Source organism: Mus caroli, chromosome 2, assembly GCF_900094665.2.
Source record: "Mus caroli chromosome 2, CAROLI_EIJ_v1.1, whole genome shotgun sequence".
Classification (NCBI taxonomy): Eukaryota; Metazoa; Chordata; class Mammalia; order Rodentia; family Muridae; genus Mus; species Mus caroli.
In genome coordinates this window covers 50,109,489-50,125,410 of record NC_034571.1, presented here as the reverse complement: position 1 = coordinate 50,125,410, position 15,922 = coordinate 50,109,489, and the positions used below count along the sequence as shown (strand labels likewise).

The following is a 15,922-nucleotide window of genomic DNA, read 5'->3' as shown; positions in this document are numbered from 1 at the left end:
ATCTGGGTCCTTTCAGCAAAATCTTGCTAGTGTATGCAATGGTGTCAGCGTTTGGAAGCTGATTATGGGATGGATCCCCGGATATGGCAGTCTCTAGATGGTCCATCCTTTCGCCACAGCTCCAAACTTTGTCTCTGTAACTCCTTCCATGGGTGTTTTGTTCCCAATTCTAAGAAGGGGCAAAGTGTCGACACTATGGTCTTCATTCTTCTTTCTCTTAGGACAATCCTGCAGTCCTTATAAGTCTCAGATCTTGTCGACAACAAATGAAGCAAAACAGTTATTCTCTATCATGATGGATTATCAGTTTGAGGGTTTTTATACTCTCCATACTCTCTGAAGACTGTGCTTGGGCACTATTTTGTGATGGAGCCTCCATTTTAACAAGCAACTACACTTGGTGACAGATTAGGTGGAACCATGCAAAGTCACAAAATGTTGGGATAACTTCTGTTCATTCAATTTTACATTCTCAGCAGGCAGATTGGGGGAGGGAGGCTAGCTTGGCAAAATTCCCTGCACAAAGCTACACTCCTATAAGGCCACACCCCTAATCCTTCCCAAATAGTTCCACTAAGTGGGCACCAAGCATTCAAATATATGAGTTGATAGGGTCCATTCTTACTCAAACCACAACCATGCTACCATTCCCAGATCCACAGGACATGGGTCCAAAATTACTTCCTGGTTTTCTTTTTCTCCTCAAACTGTGTGTTATATATTCCTCTTTGCCTTGCTTCTCCTTCTCATTGTATATTTATAAAAAAGCAATCAATAATAACCACATGAACAATCTATCCTAGTATCTTGGTATTTCCTTTGCCAATGGTAGGTATTAGTCCAAGACTCTTCAAGTTAGCCCCTGGCAGACTTTTAGGACCAAGATGCAAAACAGGCACATTCTTTGCCAAACTATCAAAAAAACATCTATAGGCTTGCTGATAATATACTTTCCCAGTAATATTTTTTATTTTGTTTCTAAAAGTTCACAGTGCTTACAGCACTATTGTCTTCAAATTCCTATTAGGATAGTTTATTGAGCCTCACATAAAGCATTCAACCATTTTAGTATTCCAGATTCACAATGTCTTCAATATTCTTCCAAATAACAGCCTGGCCAGGACTATCACAGTAGTATCTGAGCCCCTAGGACCAAAATCTGGCTGTTATATTGCAGCTAAAATACACCATGACCAAGGCAACTCTTGTAACATAAAACATTTAATTTGGAGATTGATTGCAACTATAAAGGGTTATTTCATGATCTTCAGGACAGGAAGCATACTGGCATGTCAATGGAGCAGTAACTGATATCACTTGATTCTGATATTCATGTAGCAACCAAAAACAGAGAGACAAGGTCCAGGCTTGAATTTTTGAAACCTCAAAGCACATCCTCAGAGAAGTGATTCTTCCAACAAGGCCACGTCTACTTCAACACGGCCACAGTACTAAACCATACCAAACAGATTCACTCACTGGGGAATAATCATTCAAACATATGAGACTATGAGAGCCATTCTCATTCAAGCTACCATCCACATTTTGGTTTAAAGTTAACAAACTTTCTGAAACAAAGTTTCAGGAACTTGGGGGTGCATAATGAATCCACAAACTGCATAGGTAAGTGTGGCCAGCACAGACTCCTGAAACACAGATGAGAGCAACTAATATTTATACATCTCTGTCAGGCAATTAGTGCTGGCCTAGTGCAGGTTCAGTATCATTCTGAATGGTATTAAATATACAGTGACTCATTTCTGGCAATTAGACAGCCTTAGCTTTAAGAAAAGGCTGCTCTAATACTTCCTTGTTTCATACGTCTTCCCTTCTTAGTTTTATTATTCTTCAGGTAGTATTTTTACTTTAAAAGCCATTATGCTAATGTCTATTTCTCATTTTACATATATCTCATTTTTCCTTACCCACTTTTCTTTTGTATTTAAAAGGTACATTTATTCAACAGCAATAATATATTTTAGAACTAAAAGACAGGATAGGAAAAAAAGGTTTTTGATGTTTTTAAATAATGGCATGTCACTTTTTGAGATTCAGGGATAAATGAATAAATATCTCTGGGAATCTTGGTAATTTTAAATTCATTATTATTTTACGTATTTCTAATAATCTTCACACTACATTATATGGAAAGCTATAATTCATGTTAAAAGAATAAAACTCAGTGTTTTATTCTTTAGTTTATGAATTAACCATAGAAATTATGGGTATGTACATATCCAAAATGTGGGGATGGGGGTAGGAAAGAAGAGGGAGAGGGAGGGGGAGACAGAAAGAGAGAGAGAGAGAGAGAGAGAGAGAGAGAGAGAGAGAGAGAGAGAGAGAGAGAGATCAAATTTGATAGAATAAATAAAATATGTGTAAATACCCGAGGACAAAAAAGACAGACATGAAAGACATATTCTGTGACATCTTTAAAATACTGAAAATTGGAAGACATCCGAACGTAGAAAGATCATGTGGCCAGATGAAGAAAAAATCTATAGTTTTAATGTAATCTGCATGAATAGTCTAGCAACTCTTTACAAAACTCAAAGTAATCCTGACTTTCATATAGAAGCTAAAAGTCCCTTGTTAACAAAACACAATGATAAGCAAAAGAATAATTTTGGAGGTATACCAATAGTTACTTATACAAAAAAAATGGTTTTGAAACATAAAGTTCTCCAAAGAAACCAGGAGAAAAATAACTTTTTATATTTGCTGGAATTAAAGGTGTATGTCACCACTGCCCAGGTGAGAAAAATAACTTAAAATTTGGACTGATTTATAATATTCTTAGATCCAACACAGTTCTAAGGAGTATTTACTTCCTGTTCTTTCTGATAGTCATCATTCTTGATATAATGTGCTGGAAACAAGACTTTGTCTCTTGAATTACTTAAATTATGTTTCACAATAATCAGCTATGATGATATTTTGACACAGTGTAACTTTGAATTATATGTTAATTCTTTATAAAGTTTGATTAAATATGTTCTGGAAAACAAGGAATTTGTGCTATAATACTTCCTAAAATAGGGTTAATTGAACATTAATTTCTACTTTAACTCTGTGAGATAGAACTAGAAATTATAAATTATAAATTATAATTGTGACTTACAAATCATTTCTTTCCTTCAAGGAAATCTTAATTGCCTAGAAATAGTTCTTAAGACATAATTTGAATTCCACAAGGAGACATTATCACGTCTCTGTTCAAAATCATGTATTTTTCATTGCATTCCATTCAATATATAACCATGCAATTTTTAGCTTATATAATTTTCAGCTCAAAAATGATAGGTTTTACTCACTCCATATATCAAAAAGAATTATTTAGAGGTAGTTGATTGAGACCTGCTCACCCTCAGTCTGCGGCCTTGTTAGTTTCTTCTGATGGTTTTACAGGGATTGAAACATTTATGCCAACCACTGAGCAGAGCTTGCCTGTGCTGCCTTTGTAGAGGGGAAAAAGCACTAGGGTGATATTTTCAGATGAATAAAGACGTTGACTAAAAGCACAATTGCATAAACATGTGGAAGGCACAGGCTAGGGAGTCAATTCAACAGTTCTGGTTAACTAAAATCTTTATCTATTATATCTACTTCTAAAATGCTTCAAATAAAAACTCTCCCTAGACAAAGAATTGGCCTATATTTAGATTTCAGACTACAGAAATAACCATTTTATTTCTTCACAGTGCTTTTTGCTTTATTTCTTTAAAATTTTGAGTATGGTTTAATTTTCTTTCATTACCATAATGGGTCAGAGTATGCAATAATGGGTCAGAGTATGCAGACGGGTGATTGGAAAAATTTGCCCTTTTAAAAGGAGAGGTCTTGCACTTAGCTGATGGGTTGAGAGAGATAACAATAGCTGATACAATACTCACTGGGTCTTTCACAGAAATCCATAGAATAAATGAACAAAATGTTTATCCTTCAAAAATATAACAAGCATGACATACATAATTCAGAGTACCATTCCAAAATGTTGGAGTCAAGCCAAAGCTTGGGAACTTCGAAGCCCTAATAGAATGACAGCAATATCTACAGGGGCATGGCATAAACAGGGGTGCATGATGGGAAATGTACACATCTGACTTAACAAGCTGATTGAGTTTTAATCAATGTGAGGTAATACAGCAGTATCTAAACTGAAAAAATGAAAATGTGTTTCTAAAAATTTCAGCAAAACCCAGAGTCCTAACATTGAGTGAAATAAACACACTTTCAATAACACAAGATAAAAGTTAAAATAGTAGAGAACAATGAAACTTTAAAAGTTGAATAAGGCATATGGTCTGTCAAAATGAATTGATCTATTTACCTGTGAATCAAGTCTGAATTTGTGAAAACATGACTTATAAATTCAACAGTATAGAGGGATTTAAAGGTTGGTTTTAATTACTGGAATGAGTGGTCTATCCACCAGAGAGTGGAATAACAGGAAGGCACAGATTTTCTTTGCTAGTACTAACATTAGTTGGCTACTTGAAGACAATATTTTGAAGAAAATTTATTCATTGCTAAATGTAGCAGTCAGCTTTTGCCAGAAAGAATAGATAGAACCATTGAAGTCTAAAACTGCCTAAGTATTTCAGCACAAATCTTTATGGCATTAACATAGCTGAATTTAACAGAACTTCTTACTACCCTTTTCTTTGTTTTATCAAATTCCCTCTGGCATTCAGAAAAAGCTTTTAGGCTGAGGATGCTGGCCAGCGTAGAATGGGATAAATGAAGGCTTCTTCACCTTTCAATATGCTGAATTTGCTTACATGGAGTGAAAGTGAGAGGGAGAGAGGATGTGGTTGATTGAGAGAGTAAAGGAAAAAGAAAGGAGAGGGAGAAAGTAGGAAAGGTAGAGAGAAGGAGAGGAAATGTGGAGAGAACACAAGCTATTCAAGTAGACGATCAAACTTATAGTCATGCTATAAAATCATATTATAAGTACTCAAATTGATAAGTGCAAATCTAAACAGTTCAGGATGAAAGAGTAAACAACTGATGATGATGGTAGTAATGGGGGTGATGATGATGATCATGATTATCATGATCATGATGATGACAGTGATGATGATGATGATTAAAACATATATTTGAAAAGAAACTTTCAATGTCCTTTCGATTCTTATGTTTGTATCTCTCTAAACATAATATTGTACCATGTTTCCAGTCACCCATTTGACTATATATCTTAATTAACAACAAAAATCTTGCTGTCCCTTTCTAATGTAGTTCTCTAGTTCTCATGATGTTCATATAGCTGGGCTGGGTAACAGTGCCACCTCTAACCTATAACTGAGAACGAATTAAATTGAGTGTGGCAGTACAACATCAGGTAAGAATTGGGTGAAAGTAGTTTTTCAAGGAATTTATGGGTTGAGAACAGTTATAAAGTGGCTAAACTTTAGATTTTCACCACAGCAGACTTAAAATTTATGTATGAGATGTCATTTCCTAAGATTGGGATACACAGTGTGGAAAAAAAGCAATGTTCTACACCTTCAAGTATGATACAATGGTTTATTTGCTACATTCCAAAATTTAAAAAAAAAAAGTGGATATTCTATCTTACTAATCAGAGGAAAAATAAAATGGTAGTCATAGATAACTCCGAAAAGCATTCTGAAATAAAGCTAAGCAGTTTACATTTAGTCTACTGAGTTGATGCTATTTCAACATCTATGCTTATAAGAGAAACTTAAAGATGTCTTTTCTTTCTAATGTTTAGATGTAGCTTTTATTATAAGAAAATTACAAAGTTTTGTTTTGGTCCAAGACAGTTCAAAGGTTCCTCCTTGTACCCTTGCTGAAGTCACTCCAGGTTTATTAGAATCTGAAGTCCTTGATGGAGAATACCATGAAAAACTAACAAACCCTATTCTAGGAATCAAAGTTCAGGATGTTCTAGCTAACTTAGCTTTTGCAAAACTGTCTGTTTGTGCGGAACTTCCTCTAGCTAACCTTCATTGTAACTACCTGTTTGTGTAGAATAGCTCCAGCTAATTGCTGATCTTAGCTTCTGTTAAAACTGCTTGCATTAAATTGCTGACTTTGAGAAGCAGCCCCATACCACTATCCCCAGCAGCTGCCCAGGGTGATGTCGGGAAGTTTTTTCTGCCTTTAAAGAGCCTGTTATCTAGACACTAAGGCCATACCACACTTGGGTATGGTCCCACATAGCTGTAATAAAGACTTTCAACTGACTGCATACTGTGTTTGAATTGTCATCTCCAGTGAGCTCCTTGTACCAGATTATACATCTGTTATATGTTATTTATTAGAGCTTGCATTGGAATCCAAGACAGCTTCATACAAAATATTTTACACAATCTAAACAATGACTCCAAAGAACATTTAAGCTATGAGACAAATGTTGGAAACCATTCAACCCCATTTCAGAAAGGACAATAATTGAGCCAAAGTCATATATTTATCCAACATCAAAATTGGAAATAGTCTGATTCAGGTACATAGACATGAAAGTTCAAAGACATGTAGAGTTTATAAATGATTTACAACACAAGGGCAACTATACGCGGTGCCAAGAAATGCTGCATTTAATACAGTGGTTTAAAAAAACAGAGAAAGAGAAAAAGAGAGAGTACAAACTCAGCCCCCCACTAACAAATTATGCAGTCACCTTTCCAACATTTGGGGAAATCACAACGGCCAGCACATTGCCTTGAGTACCCATCTTAGTGATCATGGTATCTCCCGTGCCAGGCACCTTTTCTCTCCTCAAGATCTGGATTAAAGGCATGTCTTTTCCAAACTCAATTTACCTAGATTAAAGGTGTTTCATCCTGCCTCAATATCTGGATTGAAAGTGGATCTTCCTACTTCAAATTAAGCAAAAATCTCTCCCAGGTGTGCCCTTCATTTTTTTTTTTTTTGTGTGTGTGGGGGGGATGATGGTGGTTAGCTAATTCTAAAAGAAGTCAAGTTAACAACCAAGACAGATTTCCTGCACTAAAGAGAAACATGTTTACCTATATTGTGGAGAAGCATGGCAATCTGTATCAGTGACCCCCTACAGTCTTAAATGTTTCTTAGCCTACTGGCAAAAAAGCATCTGAAGCCCTAAGTGGCCAAGGGAAATCCTGAGCTGTCAGTTCAGTGGAATGTTTGTTGTGGCTCCAAGGAGAACTATCCCCATAGGAACCAAGACCCTCTGCCCATTTGGAGAAATCTATCCACATACTTGCCCAGATGTCTTTCTCACCAACTTTCCAGTCGTGCTCTTTTAGTCTCTGACCATCCAGCCAATCCATTGGCTACAGCTAAAGAATCACTGAACAACTGCATATCTGTCCATTTCTCTTTCTGAATAAAATGTATAACTAGATGTACTGCCTAAAGTTCTGCCTACTGTGAAGAACTCTCTAAAACAGTGTGGTGCAGGGTTGGCTAAGAAAAGGGTTATTATGCTGCAGTTATCTGCTTCTGGGAGCTATGTGTCACCTGATCATAAAGAACACCTCATGAAGTTACAGGTACATACATGTAGCAGAAAGCATTACAATAGGAGAAGGAACAACAGGTATTTGGGCTACTTCTTCATGTAACTTGTTTGTGCATTCAGGCCCTGATTGATCCTACTGATGCATATGTCACTTCCATTTGACAATAGATTGCTGCTGTGCACATCCTACTTCATGGTGTGATGGGCCAGGGAACATCCAGCTCATGATGTGTAGCTTAGGAAACACTGTAACTGGGTTGCCCACTGTCAAACATTAAGCTTCCATAAAGGCCCTATAGCAGGCCAAGATCTGTCTTTCAAGAAAAAAATAATAGTTGTATGCAGATGATGCTAGAGTCTTGCTTCAAAATTCTATGGTCACTTCTGTAATTTACCTACAGAGGCTTGACAAAGGTTCCAAACAGCATTTCTAGTTGTCACACTAACACCTCAAATACCATTGGGTTTGTTGGATAATATGGTCTAAGTAATAGAACAGCCTGCATAGCACCCTGGACATAGCTTTCATAGCTTTCTCCAGTTCCATGTTCCACAGAATGTCAGCAGCTTTCTATATATGGGCCAGAGTAAAAAAACAAGTGAAGAATGTGCTGTTTTCCACATGCATAGGTGTTACTCACAAGTCAAAAGTGGTTGCCACCTCCTGCTCATTTGGTCCTATCAGCATAAAGTTGTCAGCATAGTTCAAAAATGTGATTTTATGTAAGAGACATGATGAAGATCCATTATAATTAAGTTATGACACAAAGCTAGTGAGTTAATATATTCTTTTTTGTTGTTGTTGTTTGTTTGATTGTTTGTTTCAAGACAGAGTTTCTCTGTATAGCCCTGGCTGTCCTGGAACTCACTCTGTAGACCAGGCTGGCCTTGAACTCAGAAATTCGCCTGCCTCTGCCTCCCAAGTGCTGGGATTAAAGGCATGTGTCACCACACCTGGCAAGTTAATATATTCTTAAGGTAAATATGTAAAGGTATATGACTTGCATTGTTAACTGAAAGTGAATAGAGTACTTTTAAAAAATAAACTTGTGATACTATCTCAATTAGTAGCCCAGGCTGCCTTGAAACCTATTCCATCTGTTTGGACCTTTGACGTATAAAGAGTATAGACCTGGAGGCTACTTGAACCCCAGGAGTTCTGACACACGCAGGCTCACAGGAGAGTACCCCACTACCCTACTACCACCCCAATACCTGATGTAACTGGAACATCCTGCCCCGTGGGGCCCAGGAGATATAGGAACTCTCACCCTGCCAGAGATACACCTTTCTCCAGGTTTACACCTGCACCCTACAGCAGATCCTGTGCTCCAGCCCTCACCAACCCACCCACTCTCAGAAATAGTTTGACCCCCAGGAGTTCTGACACATACAGGCTCACAGGTGAGGTCCCAACCCTCTGACCAATATCTGGCCTAACTGGGACCTCCACTCCCTCAGGGTCCAGGGGATGCAGTACCTTCCATCCTGTGTAAGGCACACCTTTATTCCTGTTTCCATCTATGCCTGGGAGCAGAACCTGTCCTACAGCCTCTCTCCTCACCCCATTCACACCAAGAGAAAACTTGATCCCACAGACTTCTGACTCAACCTGGCTCACAGATCAAACTGTCCAGACTCTTTCATATACCCAGAGACAACCTGACCCAGGGAGGCCCCACATAACCAGGGTCACAGAGAAACAGAGACAGCAGGCCAGTTAACATCAGAGATAACTAGAGGATAAGAGGTGAGCACAAGAACATAAGCAACAGAAACCAATGCTACATGCATGGCAACATCAGAACCCAGTTCTCCCACCAGAGTAATCCCAGGATTCTTCAACACATATGATGAAATTCACATCTTATAAAGATGGTAGAGGACTTTAAGAAAGACATAAATAACTCCCTTAAAGAAATACAGGAGGTCCAGCAGTGGTGGCACATGCCTTTAATCCCAGCACTTAGGAGGCAGAGGCAGGCGATTTCTGAGTTCAAGTCCAGCCTGGTCTACAGAGTTCCAGGACAGCCAGGACTATACAGAGAAACCCTGCCTTGAAAAACCAAACCAAACTAATCCAAACAAAACAAAACAAAAACAGGTGAATATAGATAAATGAATCCACACCCATGTTCAATTGATCTTTAACAAAGAAGCCAAAACCATCCAGTGGAAAAAAGTATTTTCAACAAATGGTGATGGGGTGATGGTTCAACTGGCTGTCTGCATGTAGAAGAATGCAAATTGATCTATTCTTATCTCCTTGTATAAATCGAAGCGAGTACCCTGAATCTAATAGAAGAGAAAGTGTAAAGGGCCTCAAACACATGGATTGGCACAGGGGAAATTTTCCTGAATAGAACACCAATGGCTCAGGCTCTAAGACCAGCAATTGAAAAACTGGGACCTCATTTAATTAAAAAACTTCTGTAGGGCAAAGACACTGGCTATAGCACAAAACGGCAACCCATAGATTGGGGAAATATCTTTTATCAACCCTAAATCCATTAAAGGGCAAATATCCAAAATATACAAAGAACTAGAGAAGTTAGGCTCCTGAAAACCTAATACACCTATAAAAAAATGAGATACAGAGCTAAAGAATTCTCAACTGAAGAATCTCAAATGGCCTAGAAGCATGTAAAGAAATATTCAACATCCTTAGTTATCATGGAAATGCAAATCAAAATGACCCTAAGATTCCACATTACACCAATAAGAATGGCTAAGATCAAAAACTCAGGTGACAGTAGATGTCACCGATAATTTTAAATATGGACATGACATCATAAACACAACAATCTGATAACATTTTCAGTTGAAGTTGAAAGCTCACAATAATTTCAGACTACTTTTTAAATTTTTCATAAAATATTACCACTTTTTTTTTTTTTTGTAAAACTCATTTTATGCTATGGCATCTCATCTGGACCAAACTTTATTGTATGATTTTTACAAACATCCAGTTGTGACTAACAAGGCTGATGGGAAAAATACTGCCTATTGCTAAGTATCCGGGGACATGAATAGCTAGATTGTTTTTATGTCAAAGCAACGAGACCGAAATATGAATTGTACATTGACTGTCATTTTCTTTACATTGTAAGCAAGAGCAATAAACAAGAACATAAATGTTAAAGATCTTCACTTAACTAGAAGTCATCCAACCAGCACTGCTGCATTTAGAAGAGGATAGAATTAAAGAACTTTAGCATATGTGTGTGGGGATCTCTGCAAACACCTGATCAAGGAAGAAGGGTAGCCACTGAAATAGCAAGTGACATAAAAGTATGCAATCACTTTTATCTTTCCTCACAATTTCCCAGAGTTCCACTTTAATTAACTGCATATTTAGAGACGAAATATGGTCCCTATGTAAGTTTATTTTTATCTATACTCATTAAAATACATTTCTTTCAGAACACTTTTTGTGGGTTTCTTTTTCCCTACATCTATGGCCATGCTTTCAGTCCATCCAATAAAACAGATTGCTTTAGATACCTTTCTACTGCCTTAAGTTAAGAAAATAGTCATTCTAACTTATAATTCATTCATTTTGTTTGGGAGCAGAAATCTAATTCACATTGATTCTGAGAAAACCTTTACATACCCATCTGCTGCATTTTAAGATAAGTTTGTACAGATCAATGCATCTCACATTGAGTAATCAATGAGGAAAGAAAATCATTATTTACTCTCTAGTAATTATGTTTACATTCAAATAAAATATTATAAAGTGCACAAGGCCATCCTGGAGAATGCATTCATGGCCCATGGATCACAAGTAGATTGCTTTACAATGTACTTCACTTAAGTGAAGCAGAACTGATGTGTGTTTTTCAGGGAATTAAAGAGATGGCTGTCTTATCTTTGTCTCCATTCAGTTTGCAATTCTGAGATTATTGTCAACAACTGCATGGCCTTTCAATCCTAGGAACCCTGTAATTGGTGAACCGTAGCTCACAGTAAAATGGCTCCAAGAGGCAGTTTTATTCTGGATTGTGATCAGCTCTGGTATTGAGTTGATAGCCTTCTCACTCTCAACTACACTCTCACTTCATATTTTTCATCCTTAACATTTGAACTTGGAGTACATCCATGGTATCTCTAATGTCTGAATCACAATCTACCATTGTGGACTTTAGTTTAAACATGCCACACTGACACTGCTAAAAGATCAACTTGAACAGATGACCTGCCCCTATTCCCATTGTATTTCAACTTTCACAGTGGGTGTCAGTGTGACTGTGCTCATCTTTGAAGGGAGACAGAAGAAGTGTCTAAAGAACAGTGGTAGACATAAAAGTAAATGAGATTCTTTGTTATTTTCATCGTCATACTTTACATTTCAGCAGCTCTTCAAGTGTGTGGCAGATCAGCCCAGGTTCCTGCATTTCAGCAAAGAGGAACAGATGGGCTGGAATGAAACTGCCCATCAAAAATCTGTTTGTCCTGTTTTATTACAGTTATTCAGATAAGCAATGTAAATTGAAATAAGAAAGAGCCGTAAACAGGTTCTGCTTTTAGTGATTTCAGTGACTGAACAAATTCACAGACCATAAATGGAAGAGAAACATTTTGTTCACTAAAGAATCTTATGGACTAAAGGAGCTAGAGTTTAAACATGGTCAGTATTTACAAAGTAATGTTAGCCATAAGAAAATTGGAATCAAGAACAAAAATTGACAAATGTTCCATTCAGAAAATACATGAACTACATTTGCAAATACAAATGCAGTTTGAAAAATATCATTGGTGTATGAATGTGCATATGCATGTACACGTGTGTGTTCACAAGTATAGGGATACTTATGTACAAGTGTTGGGGCACATGGTGGGGCAGAGGACAAACTTGCACATTGATCAGCTGGTACCATGCATCTTATTTTTTTGAGACTGTCTTTCACTAATCTTGGGTTCACTAAGCAGGCTAAGCTGGTTTGTCAGTGAGTGAGTCCCAAATTCTGCCTGTTTCTGTTGACCTCATGATGGTAGTATATGACACTAGGTTTTGTTTTTTATATGTGATCTGAGGACTGAGCTAAGGACATCATGTTATCAACATAATCAGGTTCTAAAAACAATATTAAAATATAATTTGATTACCTCATTCTTCCCTCATCCCCTTCCTATGCCCCACTCCCAACTTAGTCACAAACACCTGGCATGATTTTTTAAATCATTATTTTTACACATAAATAAACAAATTACAACTATAGCCTCATGATTCCTTTCAGGTTGTAAGGTCCTACTCTCTTCTTTCTAGGTCTTAAAACTTGGTGTTAGACAACTAATTGAGGGCTCATCCTTGAGGATGATATTTTTCTTACTTTTCCAGTAGTCATTAGTTACCTATAGTTTTTGTCTAAGGGTGAGCCACATGAGATTTCTCATATCTGATTCTGGAATTGTTCAGGTTTGGTTTAGGAAGTCACAGTATTGAGATTTCACAGTGTAGATGCCCTGTCATAGAGAGAAGGCACAATTACACAGCAGACTTCATGGTCCACTGGTTCTTTATTTAATGACTGGGGCATCTTGTCAGCCCTGTATTTAATACTAGAAAAAATAAGCAAGCAAAATGAAAACAGGACCAATAGTGATTTTGCTCTGCCACTTGATGTAGCTTTCCAACTGTTTGCAGTAAGCAGTAAATTGAAAGAAATTTTAAATTATTGTGAACATAGATATTATTTCAAAATATAAAGCATATAATTTTACAGCAAAGTAGACATGGTGTTATGGATGCATGCTTTAGAATAACCAATGACCCTTATTTATTGATTGTTATCCAAAGGAAAGAATTACCATGTGGCAAAGAAAAGGTGAAAACAAAAACAAACAAGCAAGAAAGATATTTCTATCCACATGAATAATGACCTGAAATAAGGTGTCTGTCAAAATGATGGGATTTAAAGAAATGATTTACTGTTCATTGAAGAAATAAAAGGCAAGGAAAAGTGTCAAAGGCAACTGAATATTTCCATGACAATAAATTTTCTCTTGGAATACATCTTTCTTAAATTCATGGTGCACAGATAGAGCATCATGGAATAGTTGTAATGGTTAATGTCATCAACTTGATGAAGTCTGGAATCACCTGGGAGATGGGTTTCAGGACATGCCTGAAGGAGAGATTGATTATCTTGATTAATTTAATCAATACTAGATGACCCATCTTAGTTATGGGCGAGACTATATCCTGGGTTTGGGGTCCTCGACTGAATAAAGAGGAGCTAGGACATGAACATAAACATAATGCATTAATTGTGCACTTTTGACTGCAGAAGTAATCAACTCCGTCAAGTCCCCACTGACTTGATTTTCCTTCTCCTTAGTTGATTTTGTGTGAGTATTTCTTTCACAGTTACAAGGGAAAAATAACACATTTATATATGAGCATAGCAAACTAGAAGAGGGCTTTAAGAAGGCAACTCTTCTGTAAACAACATAAAAATAGTTTGACATAGCACTGACCACTCTAAACAAGATACAGTTAAATTGTATCGACATAATTAAATAAAAAATAATTACTAAATTTAAAGAGCAGAAGCTACTTAACTTCACTATTAGTTACTTGGTTAATTGGTGTATCTTCTATTTCTTATTTGAAATAGTTAAGCAGCAAGCTCTCCTTCATCCTCCATGAGGCACTCAATGAGAGGTCAATGAGATGCATCTGCGTCTTCCATCATTGCAATCGAATGTTAAAATGTAAGAGATGCTGGGATTTTAGTTACTTTCCATGATCATCTGTGGTCTAAAATTACTAAATTTCATATGTAAGAATACTTAATAATCTCTGCTTATCCTACTGAACCTGATAAGTTATAAAAATTTTCTTTGTAATGTAACCACACTGTATACATCATCTGCCTATTAATTAATTAGGTGCCACATCATTAATCAAATTAATTGTGTAACTAGCAATTAATGCTTAGTTATATTTGCTATGGTCCAATGACTATTTTATTTAACCTGTTTCACCTTTTCATGTAGGCAGTGCATCACCTCATATAATTCTAAGAGATGTGTGAATATAGTAGAAATAGATATTTTGAGACATACTATACACATATAACTTTCTAATCTATGTTTAAATTTTATTGTGCTTGTGTGTGTTTAAGAACAAATATACTGTATGTAGAGTTTGGTAATAATTTAATTATCAAGCCTCTATTACAGTCTTAGAAAACATTCCATTTGGGTAAAAAGGGGCACATTAGTGTCCAGTCCATCCCATGAAATGATCAGTTATCTCTTGATTCATAGGATATGAAAACTGAAGCTTCGTTACTGATGTAGAGCTGCAGGATCAGAATACTTAGGGGAAGCTAACACAGTGTCAGAGGAAATGTTCCAGACATATCCTCCTACAAGTGCTCTTCAGTACATGAAAGGTTGTGCTAAGCTCCTATCAGTGACTGAACAAAACTAATGGAATCATTTGCTTTCTTTAAATGAGTGTAACACTTTATTCTCAAGACATAACATGTAGTCACTAGAGGTGACTTGATATTCAAGCACATACATTGTCCTTTAACAAGAAAATATAATTTAGATAAAATATGAATCTTGGAGAAAAGTAATAAAAGATAAACAAAGATTTAAAAAAAACAAAGGATTACAATATTCAGTTCTAAAATGAAGCATCACTTAATAGAGCTGAAAAATATTTTTTCTTTTGCTAGAAAGAGATAAGAGATCACAGACACCCAGCCAGAGGACAGGTGTCCGCCTGGCTCGCAAGCCCTATGCCTCAAGAGCAGCAGGCTCCAACTTGGTTCCAGGACTCAGCCCAACTTAGGAACTTAGTCTGCACAGGTGAGAGTGTGCACCACAGAAGCGGACAGCTTCTGAGACAGGCAGGAGCCAAAGAGCCACTCAGTCAGCACCCTTTACGGGCCACAGACAGCCGGCCGTTCTCCTGTCCAGAGGACAGGTGTCCACCTGACTCAGAAGCCCTCAGCCTCAGGAGCAGCGAGCGCCATCTTGGTTCCATGACTCCGCTGAACTTAGGAACTTAGTCTGCACAGGTGAGAGTGTGCACCAGAGAAGCTGACAGCCTCTGTGACCTGCCAAAGCAACACAGCTTCTGGGAAAGGTCTTGTTTTGGGCCTTCTTCTTCTGCCAGGAGGAGGTCCAAACGCAAGATATTTGTACACCTTGCCTGTAAGAGGAGAGCTTGCCAGAAGAGAGTGCTCTGACCACTGAAACTCAGAGGAGAGAGCCTGTCTCCCAGGTCTGCTGATAGACGGTAACAGAATCACCAGAAGAACAATCTCTAAACAGAGTCAACAATAACAACTTACTCCAGAGATTACCAGATGGCGAAAGGTAAACGTAAGAATCTCAGTAACGAAAACCAAGACCACCCACCACCATCAGAACACAGCACTCCCACTTCGCACAGTCCAGGGCACCCCAACACACCCAAAAAGCTAGACC

The 15,922-nt window shown here is 37.3% G+C and overlaps 1 protein-coding gene and 1 pseudogene across 5 annotated transcripts in view; both read right to left on the bottom strand.

Annotated features, from left to right (window-relative positions):
• Galnt13 (polypeptide N-acetylgalactosaminyltransferase 13) overlaps positions 1-15,922 on the bottom strand; it is a 617,871-nt gene that overhangs the window by 95,744 nt on the left and 506,205 nt on the right. The window lies entirely within an intron of this gene.
• On the bottom strand, positions 6,602-6,740 carry LOC115030553 (annotated as a pseudogene).